The sequence below is a fragment of the Euprymna scolopes genome, chromosome 29 (assembly GCF_053919585.1).
Source record: "Euprymna scolopes isolate OS-2025 chromosome 29, ASM5391958v1, whole genome shotgun sequence".
Classification (NCBI taxonomy): domain Eukaryota; kingdom Metazoa; phylum Mollusca; class Cephalopoda; order Sepiida; family Sepiolidae; genus Euprymna; species Euprymna scolopes.
This window is the reverse complement of record NC_136510.1, coordinates 114,490,561-114,513,886: the sequence shown is the minus strand read 5'-3', so window position 1 is coordinate 114,513,886 and position 23,326 is coordinate 114,490,561. Positions and strand designations below refer to the sequence as shown.

General features: G+C 37.9%; 1 protein-coding gene across 3 annotated transcripts in view; it reads right to left on the bottom strand.

Moving 5' to 3' along the window:
- Window positions 1-22,910, bottom strand: part of LOC145252829 (uncharacterized) — a 42,292-nt gene extending 19,382 nt beyond the window's left edge. Inside the window, exons 1-3 of one of the 3 annotated variants that reach the window (XM_080112803.1) lie at window positions 22,770-22,910; window positions 8,955-8,995; window positions 145-213 (exon numbers count right to left, since the gene is read on the bottom strand). The gene's annotated coding sequence lies outside the window, so the exon portion shown is untranslated. Of the gene's footprint in view, window positions 1-144; window positions 214-939; window positions 974-1,055; window positions 1,206-8,954; window positions 8,996-22,769 lie in introns of those variants that run through there. The other 2 variants (XM_080112801.1, XM_080112802.1) reach the window with 2 other exon arrangements.
- Between the last annotated feature and the right edge of the window lie 416 nt (window positions 22,911-23,326).

Here is a 23,326-nt window from a genome sequence, read left to right as displayed (position 1 = left end):
AACACTTCTGGGCATCCATACTGACTTGAGAGGCCCCGATCAAAATTGGAAAGGCGTCTCTTCAATTTAACCGACAACAAAACTTGAATGAATGAAAAATAACTTTCAAACAAACAATTAATATCACGAAGAAATTATACTCACTTTTATGTTTTTGTTTGTTTTGTTTTTTTTTCTTTCTTTTGATTTTTGGCCAAAACTGAAGATGAAAATCTATTAAATAAAAGAAAAAATTCGCATTTAAATATTTTTGTTTTGTTTTGTTTTTGTGTAGAGGAATTTTGCTTTATTTTCAACAATAAAACAATGTCGAAAAAGACGGAAATCATTCCAATATATTTTATACGAATATATATTATCTAGAATCTTGAGCATTTATGCCTAATACGGACCATGCTGATATAATAACATTATTATTTAGAAAACCATTCTTAACATGGTGAGGGGAAAGGCATTTTGTTAACTATTCTGTACTTTCAGCTAACAATTTCATCAAATTTTAAAAAAATAGCACGGGGCGTATTCTTCATAGGCACCAAATCTTAAGTATCTTTCTTTGAAAATAAAAAGAATATGTTACGTTATCTTCAAGTTCCGTCACCCGATGTTTACAAAGGTTTTGGCCGGAGCAAAATGCAACGACTTGTTTATTTGTTTGTTTGTTTGTCGTTGTTGTTTTTTTTTATTGTATTTTTTTTTTTTTTTTTTTTTTAATATTCAAACGAACAGAAAAAAATGATGAATCAATTTTTTTTTCTAAAATGCAATTCGGAAAAGAAAAGAGATAAAAACTCCAGGCAAAATCTTTGTAAACACAGGGTGATGAAACACAGGGTGATGAAAAGATAATCAATAATTAAATAAATACAACATAAATCGATTAAAATAAATAATTAAACAATAATAAAAAATAATTAACTTGTAAAAGTGCTGACTAACTTTGATCGTGTTTGGAGTCATACACCAATTTAAAAAAAAAAAAAAGATCGCTTATGTTCTTAATAATATTTAAAAAAAAAAAAAAAAAAAAAAAAAAGGTGATGGATTTCACCAACCTTCATTTGATCGCGTTAATCGCGGATACAAGAAAACTGGGCCCTAATTATCGATTCTCAATGGGGGCTGATTATGACATTTAATGTGGAGGGGAAAATAAGAAACTCACACTCACACACTCTCTCTCTCTCTCTCTCTCTCTCTCTCTCTCTCTCTCTCTCTCTGTGAGGAAACTCTAAGAAAAGAAGAATTACAACTACTTATTGTATTCCTACACACATGACCGTCCATGCATTGTAATCAAATCGCTCGAATGTTATGATTTCGACTTTCAAACTTCTAACTACCATGAATTACTACCAATATCTTTATGTTATTCTACTATTTTGATTGGAATAATTTCTTCTCGTTTTTGTTGACTCTGAATTGTTTTAGGTCTATTTTCATAGTCGCGAATTTGACAATATGTTGTTTGGTTTCCACGGTTCCAAAATACAAATTTTTTTGTATTTTCATTTTCTCTTTCGTAAATTAAAAAAAAGCACATCAAAAAATAAGAAGGGAGGTGCAGGTGCACACACACACACACACACACACATGCTGGACCGACCACCTCCACCATAATAAGATTTTACTTTTTCTTTTTTTTCAGTGTTATCTCCCTGAAAAACATGACGAAAAGAAAAAACAAGTGAAGAAGCACTGAAAGCATAAATGGTTTGCTTAGGTGTATCAGAATTTTTGTTGGAATTTTTGACACCCCTAACACGAAACTGCGAATAAAATATTAAAAAAAAAAAAAATCGTAATTTCTCTTTTAAAGTTGGTTGTTTATTTTCTTTATGGGTTATACTTCCAAAATAAACTATTAAAGTTGTTTTAAAAATAATAGAAATATTTTTTTTTATATTTAAAAAAACAGTAAGGAATTTTACGAACTCAATATTTTTCAATTTTTAAACTTTAAAAATCTATCAAAATTTTTCTATTGATTCTATTTTTACGATATTTTCAGGGTCAATGTGAAATTTTATGCTCTTTCCAATAAACCGAATATAATATTTTAGACAAACGTTTTTTTTTTTAATTCACCCCCCCCATTTTCAAGTGTTTATTAAAAAGTAAACAATTAATTTACTCACCAAAGTTTTATATATCACAATTTGAAGAGAAAAGGTCAATAAATAATATATTCAAATTTAAAACAACAAAAAAGTAGTGTTTTTTAGAAATTTACCTGTAAAGTTCGAAGTTTAAAACCTTTTTTTTTTAACCACGTTGTTTGTTTTTTCTTTTGTTTTTTTTATGAAACCTTAGTCCTTGCTCCTTTAACTGAAAAAAAAATTAGGGCTTGAATTACATTTTCCGAGTAGTTATAAGCTTGGAAAGACAGGGGGTCGAATAATTCACACCTCCCATTTTGAAATGTCTATTAAAAAGTAAATAATTAATTTACTCACCAAAGTGTTATATATCACAAATTGAAGAGAAAAGGTCAATAAATAATATATTCAAATTTAAAACAAAAAAAAAGTAGTGTTTTTTAGAAATTTACCTGTAAAGTTCGAAGTTTGAAACCTTTTTTTTTTAACCACGTTGTTTGTTTTTTCTTTTGTTTTTTTTATGAAACCTTAGTCCTTGCTCCTTTAACTGAAAAAAAATTAGGGCTTGAATTACATTTTCCGAGTAGTTATAAGCTTGGAAAGACAGGGGGTCGAATAATTCACACCTCCCATTTTGAAATGTCTATTAAAAAGTAAATAATTAATTTACTCACCAAAGTGTTATATATCACAAATTGAAGAGAAAAGGTCAATAAATAATATATTCAAATTTAAAACAAAAAAAAGTAGTGTTTTTTTAGAATTTTACCTGTAAAATCCGAAGTTTAAAACCTTTTTTTTTTAAAAAAAAAACACGTTTATTTTTTTGTTTTTTTCTTTTAATGAAACCTTGGTCCTTGCTCCTTTAATTGAAAAAGAAATTAGGGATTGAATTACATTTTTCGAGGAGCTATAAGCTTGGAAAGACAGGGTGGAATTATTCACTATTTTTCACGAAATTTCTGATACACCTAATGCATGGTCCCCTGCGAGTGCACAGTGAAACTAGGTATAAAAAAAATATGATTAAGTTCAGCAGTTTTGTCCGCCCTCCCCATTTAGCCACAAAAGTCCCTAGGGGACGTCAAATCCTGGTGAAAACGAACAAATGGTGCAGTTTTAGGCCTTAGCATATGTAAATTTGAGTTATGCACGATGCAAAAAAAAAAAAGAAATGACTAAGTCCATCATTTGCCCCCCCCCCACCCATTTAGCCCCAAAAGTCCTCAAGGCCTTAACATATTTAAATTTGAGTTCAGCATCATGCAAAACTGCTAAATCTACATACGCAGAAAATTTTGGGCAAATATGGTAAAATAGTCCCAAAAATGGAGTGTTTTTATTAGCCATAAAAGAGCCCCTGGGGCACACTCAAGAGTTATCGCAAAGTATAGACAAACAAAATTATATAGAAATCAGTTAGTTACAACTTTTCAGAAAGTTTTATAAAAATTCAAGGTATCAATTTTTTTTAATAAGCACAAAAGTGCTAATTTTAGCTATTTTAACCCAAAAGGCACCTCTATGGGGCAATCAGAGTTTTCCTGGAATTTTTTACTCATATCATGTTTAATGTTTGTGCAAAATTTCAAAAAATTCCAAGGCATAGTTATTGAGAAAAGTGCAGACAGACGAACGGACAAACGGACAAGAGTGAATTTACAGGTCCACCCTCCTTTTGTCGAGGAACCAAAAATTATTTTAGAGTTTAAACATGGGATCATTTTCATGCACAAATTTCAACACAAAATGATCTTCAACTTCCGGACTGTTTTAGCTTTTTAGAGCAGTTAACTAATTTTTTATCACTAACCTTAAGTACAAGGCTAAGACCATAAATCTACATGTAATCGCCTAAAACACATATACACCCCGCCACACACACACACAAAAGCACAATTTATCTACCATATCAAGTAAAAAAACAAAAAATTAGTAGAATGGCCCAGAAATGGAGGATTATTTTACGTTCAATTTATATGCGAAATTGATTCCCACCACCTTTTTTCATTCTTCCACAATTTTTCAATGTTCACATGTAATCACCCCCAAAAGTATAATCTTGGGTTATGAAAGAGGTAATTTACAAGGTGTCTTCAATAAGTTTCCAGTCTTTTTTTTCATATGGACACTTTTATTGATAGTACACACATGACACTCTTGTCCCCTTCAAAGTAATCTCCTCCGGCTGCAATGCACTTGTTGTATCATTCCAACAACCTCTGGAAAGTCTCATGACACAGCCTCTATTATCTTCTCAGTTGTCTAGTGATGGTGTCTGTGGTTCAGTAGGATAACCAATTCATAATCAGGATCTATCAATTTTCAACACCAAGGTTGCAGGTGCAGGAATCTCTAGAAGTCGATAGTAGTAGAGTATCCACAAGACCATTAAAGGTAAATTTACAGAAGGCTTCCACTAAATCACATCATCACACACATAGAAATGAAAACATGAATAACTCCAGAAAATAATGACACTTGCTAAAAAACTGGAGATCACTGTGAAATAACATTTACATGTTAGAGAAATATTTCTTTTATTCCATTTTCACTCCAAAAAAGGTACAGTGCAACTTTGATGTAGGGGTTACTATCGGGGCTATAAGTTGCAGGGATACTATGTAGGGAGTTGAGCAGCAAGATGTCTGTTCACATTACATTCGAACTTCTGCATGTCAGTACAGTTGAGAAAGCAAGAACCTGGAAGAGAGTTCCAAATGTAGCAGTTCTGGAGAAAAAATTATTAGAGTAGAAGGCTTTCTTACATCTAGGGATCTCAACTGTGTAGGGGTGGGATTTTACTGCTGGTTGGGTTTGTTGGGGGTAGAAGGGCATGTAGTTCATCTGAGCATCCACCATCAAAATACTTGTAAAACAGGCAGAGGGATGTAACATTTTTGTCGGTGGGGCAGAAGCTGAAGCTTAGATGACAGTTCAGGACCTATCAGGTTGGTGACTCTCTTTTGAACCCTGTCCAGGAGTGAGAGACTAGTAGCAAACGCATCAGCCCAAATGTGACAGCAATACTCCATGCATGGGCAAATGATGGCCTTGTAGAGGTACAGGATACTTCCAGGCATAAGTAAATTTCTAGCAAGGTAGAGAGAGCCCACCTTCCTCTCAGCAGCCCTGGCAATGCTCTCAATGTATCTGTTCCAACTCATGTTCCCTGTGAACATTAAGCCAAGGAGTTCAAAAGAAGTACTTTCAGGCATAAGTATCTTTAGCCATATCTATTGGTGGTTGAGAAGGATTCTTATAATTATTGAAGGAAACAAGCTTAGTCTTGTCAGCATTGTATGTGATCATCCATTTTTGTCCCCATTCAATTACAGATTGGAGGTCTTCCTTTAGTGTTTCTACCATTTCCTTAGATATGTGTTCATTTGTTTTCCCCTCGTGCTTGTTATAGAGTATGATGTCATCAGCAAATATACCCAAAAGCAGAGACAATTTTATCATGGAGATCATTTATGAATATTAGGAATAATAAAAGTCCAAGGATTGACCCCTGAGGTACATCTGCATTTATATCATATTGTTTAGATGTACGGCTGTCGATGACAACCTGGATTCTTCTCTTATTTAAGAAGGATTTAATTATGTCAAGTATTTGTCCAGTGATACCGTATGATCTGATTTTCATGAGAAAGCCATCATACCAAACCTTATCAAAAGCCTTAGATATATCTAAGGCTACTGCTCTACCTTCCCCTGCTTTGTCCAGTGTATAATATATACGGTCAGAGATTACAGTTAGGATATCGGCTGTAGAACTGGCTTGCCTAAATTCATATTGTTGGTCAGTCAGAAGTTTAGCAGCTGTAAGATGATAGACTAGAACTTGGTTAAGTGTGGGTTCAAATATTTTGGCGGAAAGTGGGAGGGAGCTAATGGGGTGATAATTTAATGGGTCAGTTCTTTCGCCAGAATTCTTGTAAACTGGTACCACAGTTTTCCAGCAGTTTTTTTTTTATTCAATTTTTACCCCAAACAAGGCACAGTGCCACTTTAAAGTAGGGGGCTATTATCAGGACATCAGTTGCAGGGGTATTATGAAGGGAGATGAGTAGCAAGATGTCAGTTCACATTACACTTGAACTTCTGCATGTCAGTACAGTTGAGAAAGTAGAATCCGGAAGGGAGTTCCAAAGTCTAGCAGTTCTGAAGAAAAAACTATTGGAGTAGAAAGTTTTCTTACACCTAGGGATCTCTACTGTGAAGGGGTGGGATTTAGTTGCTTGTCAGGTTTGTTGGGGGTATTCACGCCGAGGGGCACAAGTGCTTGTAGTTCGTCAGAGCATTCACCATTAAAATACTTGTAGAAAAGGCAAAGGGATACAACATTTCGTCGATGGGTCAGAGGCTGAAGCCTAGATGACAGTTCAGGACTTATTAGGTTGGCGACTCTCTTTTGAACCTTTTCAAGGAGTGAGAGACAAGTAGCAGATGCACCAGCCCAAATGTGGCAACAATACTCCATACATGGGCGAATGGTGACCTTATAGAGATACAGGATACTTTCAGGTGTAAGTAGTTTTCTAGCACGGTAGAGAGAGCCCATTTTCATCACAGCAGCCTTGGCAATGCTCTCTATGTATCTATTTCAGTTCATGTTCCCTGTAAACATTAGGCCGAGGAATTTAAAGGAAGTACTTTCGAGTAATGTGTTCTTGGCCATTGCTATTGGTGGTAAAGAAGGTTTCTTGTAGTTATTGAAGGAAACAAGTTTAGTCTTGCAAGCATTGAATGTGACCATCCATTTTTGTCCCCATTCCACTACAGATTGGTTGTCTTCCTCTAGTGTTTCTACCATTTCCTTAGATTTGTGTTCATTTGTTTTCCCCTTACAGCCAGGATAAGATCGGGTTCACATGCTTTTAAGGTGTCTAGGTTTTTTATGATACCATGTATCTGAGAAGGGGTGATTTTCAAATCATTTAGTGTGGCGTCTGTCTGCAAAGGAAAGTCAGGGAGCGAGTGGTGTACCGGGTCCGATGTGAAGTTTGAGGCAAACCGACTGGTTAGCGTTCTTGGTTGCCGTGCAAACAACCTGATAATTGTTTGATAGTGGCCAAATCATTGACTACCCATTATTTATTACACTGTTGTAGATTTTCCAAAAATCACGAGTTCCTAATTTCTGTGCTTCGATGCATTTTCTGGTGGTTTCTGTGTATTCTGTCTTAGCTGTCGCTATTTCTTTCTTACAATTACTTCTAGCTTCTATATAGTTCTGTCTGTTTGAACTGGACTTATGTCAGTTGAAACTGCGGTACACATGCTGCCTTTGAGCTTTGGCAGCTGCACAAGTAGAAGTAAACCATTGAGGAGAGTGGAGTTTGCTATAGAATTTCCATGTGGGAACATGTGCTTCAATTGCAGTTTTGAAGTTAGGAAAGCAAGATTCATTAAGACATTTATTGTAAAATTTGGAGAGGACTGGAGCAACCTTAGCAGAGCATTATTTTAATAGCACAGCCGGGATGAGATCAGGTACGTATGTTTTTGGCGTGTCTAGGTTTTTTATATCATGCACCTGAGAAGGAGTGATTTTCAGATAATCTAGTGTGGCATCTGTCTGCAAAGGAACGTCAGGAAAGGAGAGGTTTGCTTGGTCCAATGTGGAGTTTGAGGCAAACCGACTGCCAAGCAGGTTAGCCTTCTCGGTTGCCATGTAAACAACCTCATGATTGTTGGATAGTGAGGAATTGTTGTTTGCCCATTAGTTTTTTCTTGCAACAAATGTTCATTAAATGTTCATTAAATGTTCATTAAATGTTCATTAAGCCGGCGTAGCTAAATGAGTATCTTGTGAAAATGGCATGAAGCTTTAGATTACTGATTTTTATGGTCAGAGTGTCACACATGGTTTGGTTGGACGTGGTTATTTTATGAGGGGAAAAATTAGTCATTAAACCACGTAAGCGTAATGCGAGTGGTCATCACATAATAAAACAGTAGTTCGAAATAACATTTTTGAAAATTAGATTTCAATTCCCGTTTACTGTGATGATTTTCCACGATGGGTGTTTTAGAGAAAAATTAGTTTGATTTTGTTTGTCGTGCGCGTAAAGTTCAGATGAGGGATTTTGATGTCTTCCTTTTGATGGAGTTTGTTAGACACGTGTCAGGCTGGAGAAATCTGAAGAGAAATTGATTGGATTTTTGCAGGTGAATCCTTTTATAGAGACATTCTCAAACATTCCAGTTTTTTTTTGTGTATCACTATGCATGAAACGCAACATAGTTCCTTTATTTCATGCGTGCGGATGGTTAAATTGCAACATTATGTGCGTTCTGATAAACGTGGGCGTTGAAACGGTGATTGCTATGAAAATGTCTTTGCCAAAGATTTTTCCAGCTGTATATAGCAGTCGCTACAGTCTTACAATGAAAGCCACTAAAGTTTTCCTTGAGTTTAGGGAATAACCAAAAGTCACAGAAAGCAAGGTCTGGACTATAGGAAGGAGGATGAACTGTCTTGATTTCCATCTTGATACAACAGGTACATTGCAAACATAATGTTCAAGTTAAAGTTTGGAGTCACATGGAGACACAGAAAATATTACAATGCTAAAAAGTTCTCTTTTACCTAGATGATGCTATGTCATGTGTCACACGGTTCCTCACTTCACTGTGATGAAATAATAATGTTATTATTTAGAAATACATGCTTCATGTGTGGAGGGAGCTTTGTTAATTATTCTATACTTTCGCCTAACAATTTAATAAACAAAACTGGACTTAAATTTTATCTAAAATTAAACGTCATTAAACGGTCATTAAACTGCACAACTATCAAATAAATTTTAAGCAAGTATTATTACGACATGGAGGGATTATACTTACTTTTTGATGTTTTCCTTCTTTAGCCAAAAACGAAGACGAGACTATTAAATAGACAAAAAATTGCACGGTTAAATATATAAATTAGTATAAATTACAAAACTTATGAAAAATGATCCAGTAGAAAAATAAAATTACACATGAAAATAAAATTAAGTTTATCTATTTATAGTTTTATCGTAAGCTTTAATGTTTAATGTTGTCAAGTTCGCAAAATTCAGGGAAGGAAACTGCAATTGATCAATTTTACAATCTGACATTTCAAAATACAAAATGTTGCATCGTTATTGTGGATGATTTTTTTGTAAAACTAGCTCCAGGATCTTCTATGGATCAAATTTTGGAATTTTGTGAATTCGTACTAATTTCGACATGACTCGCAATAATACTGTTTCCGTTAGAAAAGTTCAACAAAAAATTGTAGCAGGAATCCAACAAACATGCATCAAAATCTAACGCAAACGAGCAATGTAACGAGCAACAATAATCTTTACAGATTCTTGTACTGCTTCTCCGCCCCCCCCACCTTCTCAATGCAAGCTACTTTCATACAGTACAGGTACCCCTAATTTGCATGCGTACAATGTGAGTTCACGTGACTTTGAGAGACTACATGTTATAAAAACTATGCATGCTATCTGATTCTTTTCCTTTCTCAGTCAGACCCTGCAGGATGCTTAAGCGATAAGCCTTCTCCATTTTCCCCACTGTCATGATATAGGCTAAGAGACTATTAGTCGCCTAGAGTTATGCCCTTTGGCCCGTGACGTATGAATCTCGTCCGCCATTGTTTCTCAGTGCAACGTTTACTACTAGACAATAAAGAACGCATTTTACACCACCTTCGAGTCTGTTTATCAATGCTTCCAAAGTATGTATTATCACGACATGGTGTCTGAAGTGGGATCCTCTAAAGAATCAAAGGAATAGTAACAATATTACACCAAAAAAAAAAAAAAAAAAAAAAACGAACATTTTCGGGATCTAAAAAAAAAATTAATACAAAACACACGTGGTGTCGGTATTTTTCTCGCAATCGACGATGAATACATATTCGCAACTACCACCTCCAACAATCGATTGGAACACTTCAAATTTGGCCAAATCAATGGACCGATTTATCAGGCAAGTTCATTTATATTTCGACGGCCCAATGAAAGACGTAGATTCAGACACAAAGTTAAATTACTTGCTAATATGGTCTGGTATCGAGGGCCAGGAAATAAGTGACACTTTTCCCTTTCGACAGGGAGAAGAAAGGACATTGGATAAATATATCCAATTTTTTAAGGAATATGCGAATCCGCGATCGAACTTTCGTGTAGCTAGACACAACCTACTAAAATGTAAACAAAACGCGGATGAATCGGCACACGCATTTCTAAGTCGGCTGCGTCAGACAGCCAAACAGTGTGAATACGGTCGGACGGTGGAAGAGACCATTGTGTTGGACCTATTCATATTCGGTATTTATTTACAGTCTGCACAAAAGTCCCTAATAAGAGAAGGAAGCGATCTCACGATCGAGAAAGCACTCGGAATCGTCGAGACAGAAGAAGCCACGTGTAAACAAATGGAAGCATTACGTACAACAGCAGTAGAAGACAGCTCTACACTCGCAGTTAGAGCCAGACAGCCCAGTGGACCTACCACATGTGGTAATTGTGGCACAAAACACCATCAATATAAATGCCCAGCTAAAGGCAAATACTGCCTAAAATGCAATAAAAAGGGGCACTTTGCTAAAGTTTGCCACTCTAAAATGGGAGACGAGGGGCACACACGCAGACAGTCATTCCAGCCACAAAGGAAATATAATAAGAATAAAATCCACATGGCAGCAGCACACATGGGTAGCAACGACGACAGTTCCACAGAGGAGCTGTACTTTCACACAGTAAAGGAATTACCGTTAGCGACCACAGAAGCTTTCACAAAACTGAAGATAGGCAACAGCAAAGCCCAAATAGAGGTTGACGCGAAAATCGACACAGGTGCAATGAGCAACCTGTTACCTAAACAGGTATTCAAGGAACTGAAAGGAGTACCACTGGAAAAATCAGCTATAAGGCTAATTGCGTTTGGAGGCTCAACGATAGACCAAGAAGGGACCTGTCGTTTAGGGGTCAGATCCCGCGACAAGTTCGTTAAAGCGACCTTTCATGTGGTGAAATCAAGAGACCCTATACTAATAGGACTCCAAACATCAAGAGAATTAGGGCTAGTCACCCTTAACTTGGCTATAAAAACGGACACAACTCATGTGACGGACAAAGCATCCCGGCCTACTCCCCCGCACGACATGAAACCGGTCCCCGTGCAGGAACCATGTACGATGGGAAACCTTGGAGAAAGGAGGAAAATCATTGAGGAATTTCCAGACGTATTCGACTCCATTGGTTGTCTGCCAGGTGAACACACCATCCATTTAAACCCCGAAGTACCACCAGTTGTCCACCCACCACGTCGAGTCCCAATATCCCTAAAAGGAAAGTTGAAATTGGAGTTGGACTCCTTAGAGGCCCAGGGAATAATTTCCCCTGTAAAGGACCCGACGCCCTGGGTAAACTCATTCGTCTGTACCACTAAAAGGAACGGATCGGTCAGGCTATGCCTCGACCCCCGAGACTTAAATAAAGCAGTGCACAGACCACACTATGCGACTCCGACATTCGAAGACATCACTGCGGAACTAGACAACGCTAGATGGTTCACAAAAGTCGATATCAAGTCTGGCTACTGGCATTTGAAACTGGACGAAAAGTCGAGACGTCTCACAACATTCATTACCCCACATGGCAGATACATGTACAACAGGTACCCCATGGGAGTCAAATCTGCCCAAGATGAGTTCCAAAGAGCCATGCAGGAAAACTTCGGAGACCTCGAAAATGTCCTATCCATATGCGACGACATAGTAGTGTACGGATTCGAGGAAGACGGCAGTGACCATGACAAGGCACTGAGGCAGCTAATGTTTAGAGCAAGGGAAAGAAACTGCAGGTTTAATTCAGAGAAATTTGTGGTGAAAACCTCCGAAATCCCTTTCTACGGCCACATAATCTCAAGAGACGGTGTCAAGCCAGATCCCCGGAAAATAGAGGCGATCACACAGATGCAACCCCCCGAGGATGCAAAGCAGCTCACCAGCTTCCTAGGCCTGGTGAACTACTTGAACAAATTCTCTCCACGACTCGCGACACTGACAAAACCCCTACATGAGTTAACATCGAAGAAGAATGACTTCACATGGTCTTCACAGGAGCAACAGGCATTCGAAGAAATCAAAAAAGAGATCGGAAATCATACGACACTCCTAAAGAACCAATAGTGCTACAGGTAGATGCGTCTTCAATGGGTATAGGCGCGGCTCTGCTACAAAACGACAGACCAGTAGCATTCGCGAGCAAAGCACTTTCCGGACCAGAAACACGCTACTCAAACATAGAGAGGGAGATGTTGGCTATCGTCTTTGGCCTGGAGAAATTTCACAGTTACGTTTGGGGCCACAAAACGACAATTCATACGGATCACAAGCCATTGGAGTCGATAGCATTGAAAAATCTAGCACAAGCACCTCCAAGACTGGCTAGAATGTTATTGAAGGTCGAGGGATATGATTTTACTGTAAAATATACCCCAGGAAAAACAGTTCCAATTGCAGACTGCTTGTCATGAGTAGCACCCAGACCCAGTGGGCACATTGAAGGGATCGATCTCAACGTCCATAGCATGATCTCATACCTCAACTTTGCGCCGACGAGAGTTGAAGATATAAGAGTGGAAACATCCCAGGATCCACTCCTAAAGCAACTTGTAAGCATGGTATTGACCGGCTGGCCTTCCAACCGGGCTGACTGCCCAGGAATTCTCCTGCCATTCTGGAATTTCAGAGATGAGATTGGGGTCCAGGATGGAATTCTACTCAAGAGCCAGAGAATCATTATCCCAGCCTCATTGCAAAGAGGCATACTGGAAGAGCTGCATGCTTCACACCAAGGAGTAGAGAGAACGAGGTTACGAGCGCGTTCAGCGGTGTACTGGATAGGGTTAAATAAGGACATAGAAGATATAGTCCGAGAGTGCCACACATGCCAGAAATACCAAGCCAGTATCCCGCTCGAATCAATACTCCAGCACGAAACCCCTACGTACCCCTGGCAGTACGTCAGCACAGACTTGTTCACATTGGCAGGGAAAGAATATCTGCTTGTGGCAGATCAGTACAGCCGAAACCCCTTCGTACGACGCCTTCCGTCCGCCTCATCAATATCCGTTATTAGAAGTATTAAGACGATATTTGAGGAACAAGGAGTGCCGGAAATCTTGTACTCGGACAATGGTCCACAATTTACAAGTAAAGATTTCAAGGATTTCGCCAGGACGTACAGCTTCCAACACAGGACATCGTCCCCACATTACCCCAAGTCTAACGGATTCGCCGAAAGAATGGTGGGAACATGCAAGAAAATTTTGACGAAGGCAGGGGAAACTGGTCAAGACAGCTACCTAGCAATGATGGCTTACAGAGCCACGCCACTGTCATCAGACATTAAGTCCCCGGCAGAGTTACTCAACGGACGAAAAATACGGACACCCCTAGTATCCAAGCAACAACTTGGCGATGAGCAGACTAGGACAGCCATACAGAAACAGAAAGATCAGTCTAAGGTCTGCTATGACAGGAAACATAACAGACACCACTCCCACCTACATGCAGGACAGAATGTCTATGTCCAGCAGGAAAAAGCAAAGATATGGGAGCCTGGAAAAATTCAGCGCTCCAGCGTGACACCCAGATCCTACATAGTTGAATCTGAGAACGGTAACACCTATAGAAGGAACAGGCAGTTCCTCAGACCAGCTGGGAGGAGATCAACAACCGCAAATAGATCCGACCAACCTCGCCCCAGCGACTCTCCACCGGATCCCACCCAGAAGGAAGGTCCCCCCCCCTAAACAAATCGAACAGCCGACCACCGAACAACACTCCAGCGGCATGCCTCACACCCGAACTGAGAAACTCACCCCCGAATTAAGAAGATCTCAGAGACGAGTGAATGCTCCTCAGAAACTGAACTTATAGGTTACACTATCCTAAAAAAAAGAGACAATACCATTACCCTAGAACAATGGAGACAAGCTAAATAGTATATTAGAGACTATGTTATCCCTTAATCAGATAAAGGCTAAATATCGCCCTTGGACTATATACATATATATGGAAGGGAAGGGATGTCATAATATAGGCTAAGAGACTATTAGTCGCCTAGAGTTATGCCCCTTGGCCCGTGACGTATGAATCTCGTCCGCCATTGTTTCTCAGTGCAACGTTTACTACTAGACAATAAAGAACGCATTTTACACCACCTTCGAGTCTGTTTATCAATGCTTCCAAAGTATGTATTATCACGACACCCACAGCCCCCTTTGTTGCGTTAGTTAAGTCCCTTGGACAAATCAGAAGTTAGGAAGAGTTACTTCCCTTGTACATTTTTGCCTGTTATGGAGTCTTTTGTAAATAAAACCTGTATTCTTTAACTCTCGTTCTTTCTTATCCATTCTTTATCACAACCATCCTATCGGATCAACCCCCCCTCCCTCCAACATAACATGGTGTCAAGAGTGATCCGTGTAGATCTTTTTTTTTTTACCAAAACGAATCGAATTGGAAATAATGAATAAGCAGTGACATTTGTTTTTCCACACAAGTTTTTTTAAAAAAAGACAACCATGTACGAAGCTGCTAAACATGAAAGGTAAGATGATTATCTTATACCAAATCGATATTATTTAGTATGGAAGCTTCATCCCAAGTTCTACCACAAACAATAGATTGGTTCAGCACAAACCTTGCCAAATCAATGGACAGATTTATTTGGCAAGTTAGGCTTCATTTTGAAGATCCGATGCACAATGGTAACGATGATATCAAGGTTAGATATCTTTTGTTATTGGCTGGTGTTGAAGGACAAGAAATAAGTGACACATTCGTCTTTTGGCATGAAGAAGAAAGGACAGATGAAAACTACATTAAATATTTTTGTCAATATGCGAATTTTCACGTGGCAAGACACAAATTGCTGCAGTGCAGACAAAATTCAGATGAATCGGCACACTCATTTTTTAAATAGTCAAACAGTATGAATATGACCAAATAGTGGAGGATACCCTTGTAGTCGATCTATTCATATTCAGAATTTATCTAAAGTCAGCGCAGAAATCCTTAATCAAAGAAGGTAATGATCTCACAATAGCATAGGAGAACAAAGGAGGTAACGTGCAAGCAAGTTGAAGCAATGCACCCCAGTGGAAGAGAGCAATACACATGCAATTCAGGTTAGGAATAGTAAAAAGCCAAGAGAGTTTGGATATTGTGGCAAAGGACATCCTCGAGGAGAGTGCCCAGCAACAGGAAAATCGTGAATGATATGCAACAAAAAAAAAAAGGACACTTTGCTAATGTTTGCCACTCCAAGATAGGGGATAAAAAACAAGGACAGAAAAGAACGATACCCCCACAATGACATAAAAACAGGTGAATCCTCATGGCGACGCAAGGCGAAAGTAACATTAGTGGTTCAAGAGAAGACATTTTAGTCCACTCCATTCAACAGTTGCCATCATACACTACCGAGGCATATGCTAGATTAAAAATTGTCAATAGTCAGAGGAAAATAGACATCAATGCGAAGGTCAATACAGGTGCTATGAGCAATCTTTTACCCAAGGAAATATACAAAAAACTACACGGAGTACCACTCAAAGCAACAGCTATATGATTAACTGCCTTCAGTAAAACAACGATTGAATAAGAAGGAACATGCTGACTGCGGATAAGATTCTGCAACAAATTTATCAGTGCAACATTCCACGTTGTGAATTCAAAAGGGCTCATATTGATAGGACTACAGACAGGGAGTTAGGGCTAGTGACCCAAACTTAGCTGTGAAGTCAGTCGATACAGACAGTTCAAAAAAGCATCAGGTGCAAACAAACAATGACCAAGCATCACAAAAAAATACAAAGCCCGTTCTAATGCCAAGATCAAGTTGGAAAAATCATTCAGAAATTCCCTGATGTATTTGATGCTATTGGTTGTCTTCCTGGTGAATATGCTATTCATGTGGACCCTGAAGTACCGCCAGTTGTACACCACCACAACGAATCCTGATAGCTTTCAAGGAGAAGTTAAAAATGGAATTAGACTCCTTAGTGGCACAAAGCATACTATCTCCAGTGACTGAGCCAACACCATGGTGAACTCATTTGTTTATGTGACCAAAATCGATGGTTCGATTAGACTATGCCTAAACCTCTGGGACTTAAATAAAGCAGTGTGTAGACCACATTATGCAACTCCAATGTTTGAGAACGTCACCATTGAGCTAAATGGCACAAGATGGTTCACAACTGTCAACATTAAATCTGGGCACTGGCTTCTAAAACTGGATGAGAATTCCAGAAGACTTATGACATTTATAACACCATATGGTAGATACATGTTAAATAGGCTTCCCATGGGAGTAAAATGTGCCCAAGATGAATTTCAGAGGGCCATGCAAAAGTATTTTGGTGACCTTAAAAACGTCCTTTCTATATGTGATGACATAATCCTATATGGATTAGAAGAAGATAGTAGTGATCATGACAAAGCACTTAAGCAACTAATGCTTAAGGCAAGAAAAAAAACTGCAAATTCAACTCAGAAAAATTTGTGGTAAAAATATCCGAAATACCCTTTTTCGGTCATATCATTTCGAAACAGGGTATCAAACCTTGATCCTTAGAAAGTAGAGGCGATTATGCAAATACAACCACCCGAGGATGTAAAAAAACACCACGACAGCAAATGTACAAGGGAAGTAACTTTTCCTAACTTCCAATTTGTCCAAGAGATTTAACTAACCAAACACCCTCTCTTACTTTAGACAACAAATGTTTTCACCTGAAATGTGTGTTTTGAACGTGAAAATTCTGTACAAGTACAACAATTTTTGTTTATGGATGCAAATTTAGTGGGTGTTGTTGATTTCCACAATCTTTGTGATTCACTTTTGTGCTGGCTCAGGAAGTTAAGCAGGGTGAGGGCTAAGCTAAACACTGTCTTTGTGCCAGACTCAATGTTTAACAGAAGAGTTTTTTTTATTTGTACTTTTATTAGCTCCAAATTAGGCATGTTACCACTTGGATCTAAAGGACTACTATATGTGATTATGCCTGCAATTACATTATGTAGGGAGTTGAGCAGCAAGATGTCTGTTGACATTACATTTAAATTTCTGCATGTTAGTACAGTCAGGAAAGCAGGAAAGAGGTAGGGAATTCCAAAGTGTAGCAATTCAAAGGAAGAAACTATTAAAGTAGAAAGATTTCCGGTATTAAGGAACCTCTACACTGAAGAGGTGGGATTTTGCTGATTGTCAAGTTAATTGAAGGAATCAGTAGATGTATATGCAGCAGAAATAAACTGATTGCAGGATTAGCTGGATATTTGGGATGAAGCCTTGAGAAGACTATTAAACTGGTTATTAAACCGACTTTCATGAGTAGTTTTCCTGACCGCATATCTATAGAACTGCAACAATTCGCTAATATTGAAACCATGGAGGTAGAAGAAATTTTGAAGCATACCAGGGTGCTGTCAAAACATCCCAGTGAACTAAGAGCAATTGCAATTTCTACTACAAACAAGTAAAGAAGAGAAGAGATAGAGCTGAAGATTTACTGGAAAATGCTTCAGATATCAGGGGGTTCACCCGAGGAGAGATTGTTTAGAACTGAGACTGGACATAATCTATTTCGGATGTGGTTAGTTTGGCCAGAGTATTAAAATCTGCCCTTCTGCTTCAGGGAAATGAATAAAAGGTTGCTGTTGCACCAGTAGTTGTCCCTTTAATACTGAAAAGATGTGTGAGAGTCTGTTGCCACAGATAGTGGTCACTGTCAACAGGAAGACTAGATCCCTTGTTGATATCAGCTGTACAACTACGCTCGTCACTACAAGTGTTGCTGACTCTTGGGGTAGAGCCAGCAATATTATGGTGGGTGGCAAAGACGCAAAAGCTTGTAGAGAGACTGATGTCGAGGTCATGGTAAGGAAAACACCACTACAACTAAGAGTGATCATGCTCAATAGACTCGTCACGGAAAGGGCTGTAAATGACAAAGTTCTCTCTGATTCTCTCTCCTCTGATCTCGAGCGCGTGGTTCAGTGGGGAAAGATGTGGCTGGTTACCTTTAATGCATCCAAAACCAAACTCCTATCCTTACATCATCAACGCTCTGATCCCCATCTGGCATCAATTGTGATGGATGGCTCTCGTCTGGGTGAGGCCCCGTGTTTTGACAAGCTTCTGGGTTTGACCTTTACTCCTGATCTGAAATGGAACACGTACATCAAGTCTGTTGCCAAGGTCGCTGGAAAGATGGTGGGATCCTTCTACCGCTCCAGAAGATATCTCACTACTGATGCAATTCTCTATCTATATAAAAGCCAAGTACGTCCAAGGATGGAATACTGTTGCCATATCTGGGCAGGAGCTGCTAAAAACAGCCTATCCTGCCTTGACAGAGTACAAAATACTTTGTGGTTTGGTGGGGTATACCCTTTTCTCTACCCTGCAACCTCTCTCCCACAGAAGAGACATTGCGAGCCTATCCTTGTTTTATCGTTATTTCCATGGCAGGTGCTCGTCTGAGCTCCAATCCCTCGTCCCCCCCCCTCACCAATCTTTCACGAGAAACACCTGTCTGGCTGAAACTACTGTCAATAATTTTCCCCACTCTTTATCTGTGCCTAAATCAAAACGTAGATTCCATGAACAAAGCTTCTTTCTTAGAACTGCACGCCAGTGGAACTCTCTGCCGCTTGCCTGTTTTCCACCTGACTACAACTTGGACGTTTTCAAGTTCAACATAAACAAACTCTTGACAAACCGCCCCCTTAAGTAAGACTCTCTATCAAAACCTCCAATACTAATGATTACTACAATACTATCTCATTGATTACTGTACATGCAATAACCCTTATACCTGAGTGGCCTTCGGGCCTTGATAAGTGGTGACCCCTATGTGAAAATAAAAAAAATGGACGATGATCAGGTGGTGGAACAATCCATTGACTCTGCACTATCAAAGCATAAAAAAGGGAAACAGCATTTAACAGAGAATTCGTGGTGATTAGCACATTCCTTGTATGAATCATATTTAACTATGATTGACTTTGGAGCTGGAAGAGTAACAGCATAGCAAAACATTAGAGCAGAAACAGCAAAAGAGTTGCTCAAGAGGTGTGCATGGAAAGGAGGCCAGTATAAAAGGTTTTGATGGTTAACGGTATGTCTTTCTGCTCAGAAGCCTTTAGAATGCTGTTTTGAGAAGTGTAGGCAATACTATAGATCTGCATACCACCCAAAGCTGCAATGGAATTATAGAGAGGCACCATCCAACTATAAAAGCTGTGGCAACAAAAAGCCAAATTTCGCCCCAGGAAGCGGTTTTTTGGTATAACATGGCATCAAAAACTGGCTAAGACAAAATGTCAGTGCCACATCGATCTGTTTTTATATACAAATGGTGACATTTGCTGGCCATAATGAAGAGAGCAAAACAGGTGCACGCAATGGACAAGAAGGTATGGGTGAAACCATCCAATTCTTGCTGTACAACCCAATGGGGAAAAGAGACAGTAATTGAAGTACTCTCCAAGAACAAAGTGGCAGTTGACAGAGTGCCACGTCACATCTTATACATACAGAGTTTCTTTACCAGGTGAAGAGGAAATCAATTAAGTCCCTCAAGAAGAACCCAAACGATGGTCGCACCACAAATACACCACTTGGCTTAGATGATGGAATATAAGACCAATAATTTATATTGAAGATCAAGAGGGCATGCGATTAAATTCCTTAAAAACTGGTACAAACCTGTTTTGGGGCAGCTTGTAGTGTTCAGTGCAGACAAAAAGAATAAAGAAAAGAAAAAAATGGCTGCTAATTCTTTTTATATGCTTGCAATCTTGTCACCTCATATGCAAATGAGATGCTTCCGTCCCCATTAAGCTACAGACTAGGGACCATTTTCTTAGATTTCAGTCATTGCCTTGGATATGTGTACTTCCTTTTTAACTTCAAGCCTGATATAGAGTATGATGTCATCAACAACAAATATACCCATCTTGGACACAATTTGATAAAGAAGATAGTTTAAAGGTCCAAGGATCGATCCCTAGAACACACCCGTATTACTATCATGTTGTTTGGATGTATGAGAACAACCTGGATTTTTCTTTTGTCTACAAAGAATCTGAATTATATACAAGGGTTGTCATCTCGATCTAGCAAGCTCACCAAAAATAGAAGAAAAGAAAAACAAGATGATAATTGAAAGAAAAAAAAGGTGACTAAAACAATGTTGAGATGGTAAGATATATTGTAATGTTGTGGCCCTTAGGCTATGATCACACCTTAGTATCTGTTGTGGCAGGCAGTGCAAAGGGTCAAAACGATTATTATGATTAATCGTTAAATTATTTACATTACAAAGATATTCCCCCAAAAAAATGTTTTAAAAGAAAAGAATGTTAGTTCAAATATTTTTGTTAAATATTTAATTGGGGAATTTTGGCTCAAGGAAAAATGTTACAAAAGAGGAAAAGCATAAACAAAGCTCGTTTGAAATTTGGTTTAGTAAACGATGATGTGGCTTACATGACAAACAAGACTGTCCACCCTGGCTGATGTCAGAGACGCATAGGCTAAGAGAAATCAGAATTAGGAGTTAGTCTGTAATGGAAACGGGTTGTGAGTTAGCTAGCACTGGGTTAGTTAGCAGACAGAAATTGTCTCTGTGGTTTGATGGAAGCATCTACGGAACAACTAAGGAAAATATAAGAAGATGAAGAGCTGCAAACTCTGAGATGTGGAACATTTAGAAATAAAGATCTGGAAATGTTAACTCAGAGTTTGGGTGTTCTAATCAGGTCAGCTGCCAAAGGAAAGGGAGACAATAGATAAGGTATGTTGGGTGTCAAGCAGACAAGGGTGTTATTTGTCCTTATTAAAGACTGTCCATTATTGTCTCGGTCATTAGTATCATGAATATGAGAAAACACTCACACATACATAGAAAGACTATTAAAAGAACACGTAACAGATCAACACATACAGACACTCCATATACAAAAAAAAAAGTGCCTGTCCTTATAACTCAAACCACTAGATTATACACGAGCATTGATTACAGAAACACATATACTTTATATACACAGGATGGTACTTCTGCAATTTAAAGCTGTTTTTTTTGCAAATCTTGCTCAATGAATGATGGAAATCGCCGGATTATACTGATCAGCAAAAAGAGATGCAAACAGACGGTAAAAATTTGAAGAATAAAAAAAGAAAGGAAATGTTTGGTACTTATGTTTTTGTAAACCCCTTGTGAAAACTTTATTTTTTAGATCAATTGAAATGCATTAAAAACTACGTAAGATAAAAAAAAAAAAATGAACCATATATTTTTTTTTGAAAACTTTATTTCAATCGGTAAATGTCGCCGCATTACTCATGGCAAAACGGTTAATTAAACTGCAGAAGCACTTGTTAAGCTACACAAGTTCTATAATTGTATCCCCCCATAAAAAAAGAACGAAAAACATCACCTGTTAAACTACAGAAGTTTTATAATTGAATCTCCTCCTGTCCCCAAAAAAAGAACAAAAAATGTTTACTTATGTTTTTGTAAACTCCAAGTGAAAACTTTGTTTAAATGCATTAAAAACTATGTAAGACAAAAAAAAATGAACCACATACATTTTTTTTTAACTTTCTAATTTCAAATGACCGCTTAAAGACTCCTGCCTGATGTGATAAGTCACTTCACTACACCCGTTCGCATGTGAACACATTATGTAAGAAAAACACTACTGAAGGCGGTGAAATGGCATAAAATAGTCCCAAGGTCTAGGGGTTCATACCATGCAAACAGTAAATTTGCAAGGAGTTTGATTATCAGATTTGTTGTTAGCGACCTCGAATACCCCTAAAAAAAAACAAATTAGAGTGGTTGGTTTTCTGTTGTAGTGTAAGGTAATATTTACCAAAGCTTCTTCTTTTAAATGGTAAAAGAGTTAGGATGATAATATTAAATTAAATTACAGTTACATTGTGTTACATAGAGGGGGGGGTAAATTGTGGCGCGCGTTGGAGGTACCTAATATACATATATTTTTTCATAAGTTTTGGTTTTTGTTTCGATTCAAGCTGATGCACCCAAGTCATATGAATATATATATTTTTTTATTTTTAAAATTGCAACTTTATAATATATAAAAATCGATAGAACATTAACTCTATAATAATTTATACGAAATCTGCAAGAATTAAAATATCATATCTAAGCGTACTTTACGACCGGACTATGTCGGGCGTCCCTGCTAGCTTAGATAAATACTTTTGCAGTTTTAACAAAAAAGCTACAATAATATCAGTGTCTCCATTTACGCTGTGAACATACTGAATGCCAACAATCAATATATTATATATGAATGAGACCCCTGTGGAATTTCCTCAGGCCCCGCTAGTTCATACTAATTTCGTCAGGACACATAAGTAATGTTTTCACCTGAAATGATTTAAAAAATTACCAATCTACACAAGCACTTCTTTTTTTTTTTTTTTTTTTTTTTTGTGTGTGTGGGGTGGGCCAGTTGAAAAAACATACGGTAATTCTTCCTCTTTTAGATTTTTCTTCGTGTGTGTGTGTGTGTGTGTGTGTGTGTGTGTGTGTGTGGTAAAGAGAGTGTGAAAGAGAACAAACCGCCTCTTCTTTTATGCACATTAAACTCAGTCTTCAGAGGTAGCTGGTAGATTGGACCCTCTTCAGTTTTCCGTTTTAAAACTATCAACTAAGGGTAGTGACGAGAAAACAACGCCGGAAACACTTAAGTAGTTTTAATGACGTAAGCGGTCCTTTTTTTTTTTTTTTACGTTGTTATAAGCGACCAGCAAGTGAGTAAATACGTTTTCTATTTAGTTTTTTAATGTTTATTATTTTTTATTTTTTTATGCATTTATTTTTTATTTAATTAATTATTTATTTTTATTTGCGAAGTAATTACTTGTTATGTCAAAAGAGAATTCTTCGCAGAGTCGTTTTAAACGTAGATTTAAAATGGGCATGAAGACAAGACGTGTTCACTTACTTCACTTCACTGGTGTTACTGTTACATTGAATCATTTTGATTTCGTTTTTGACATTCTTAATAAGGTATTTTATTTTTACGACCTGCACCAGCGTAGTATAAACACCCTCAACCACCACATGTTAAAAACGGCTTTCGGAATAAACACCCTCTCAACCTCCCCATGTTAAGA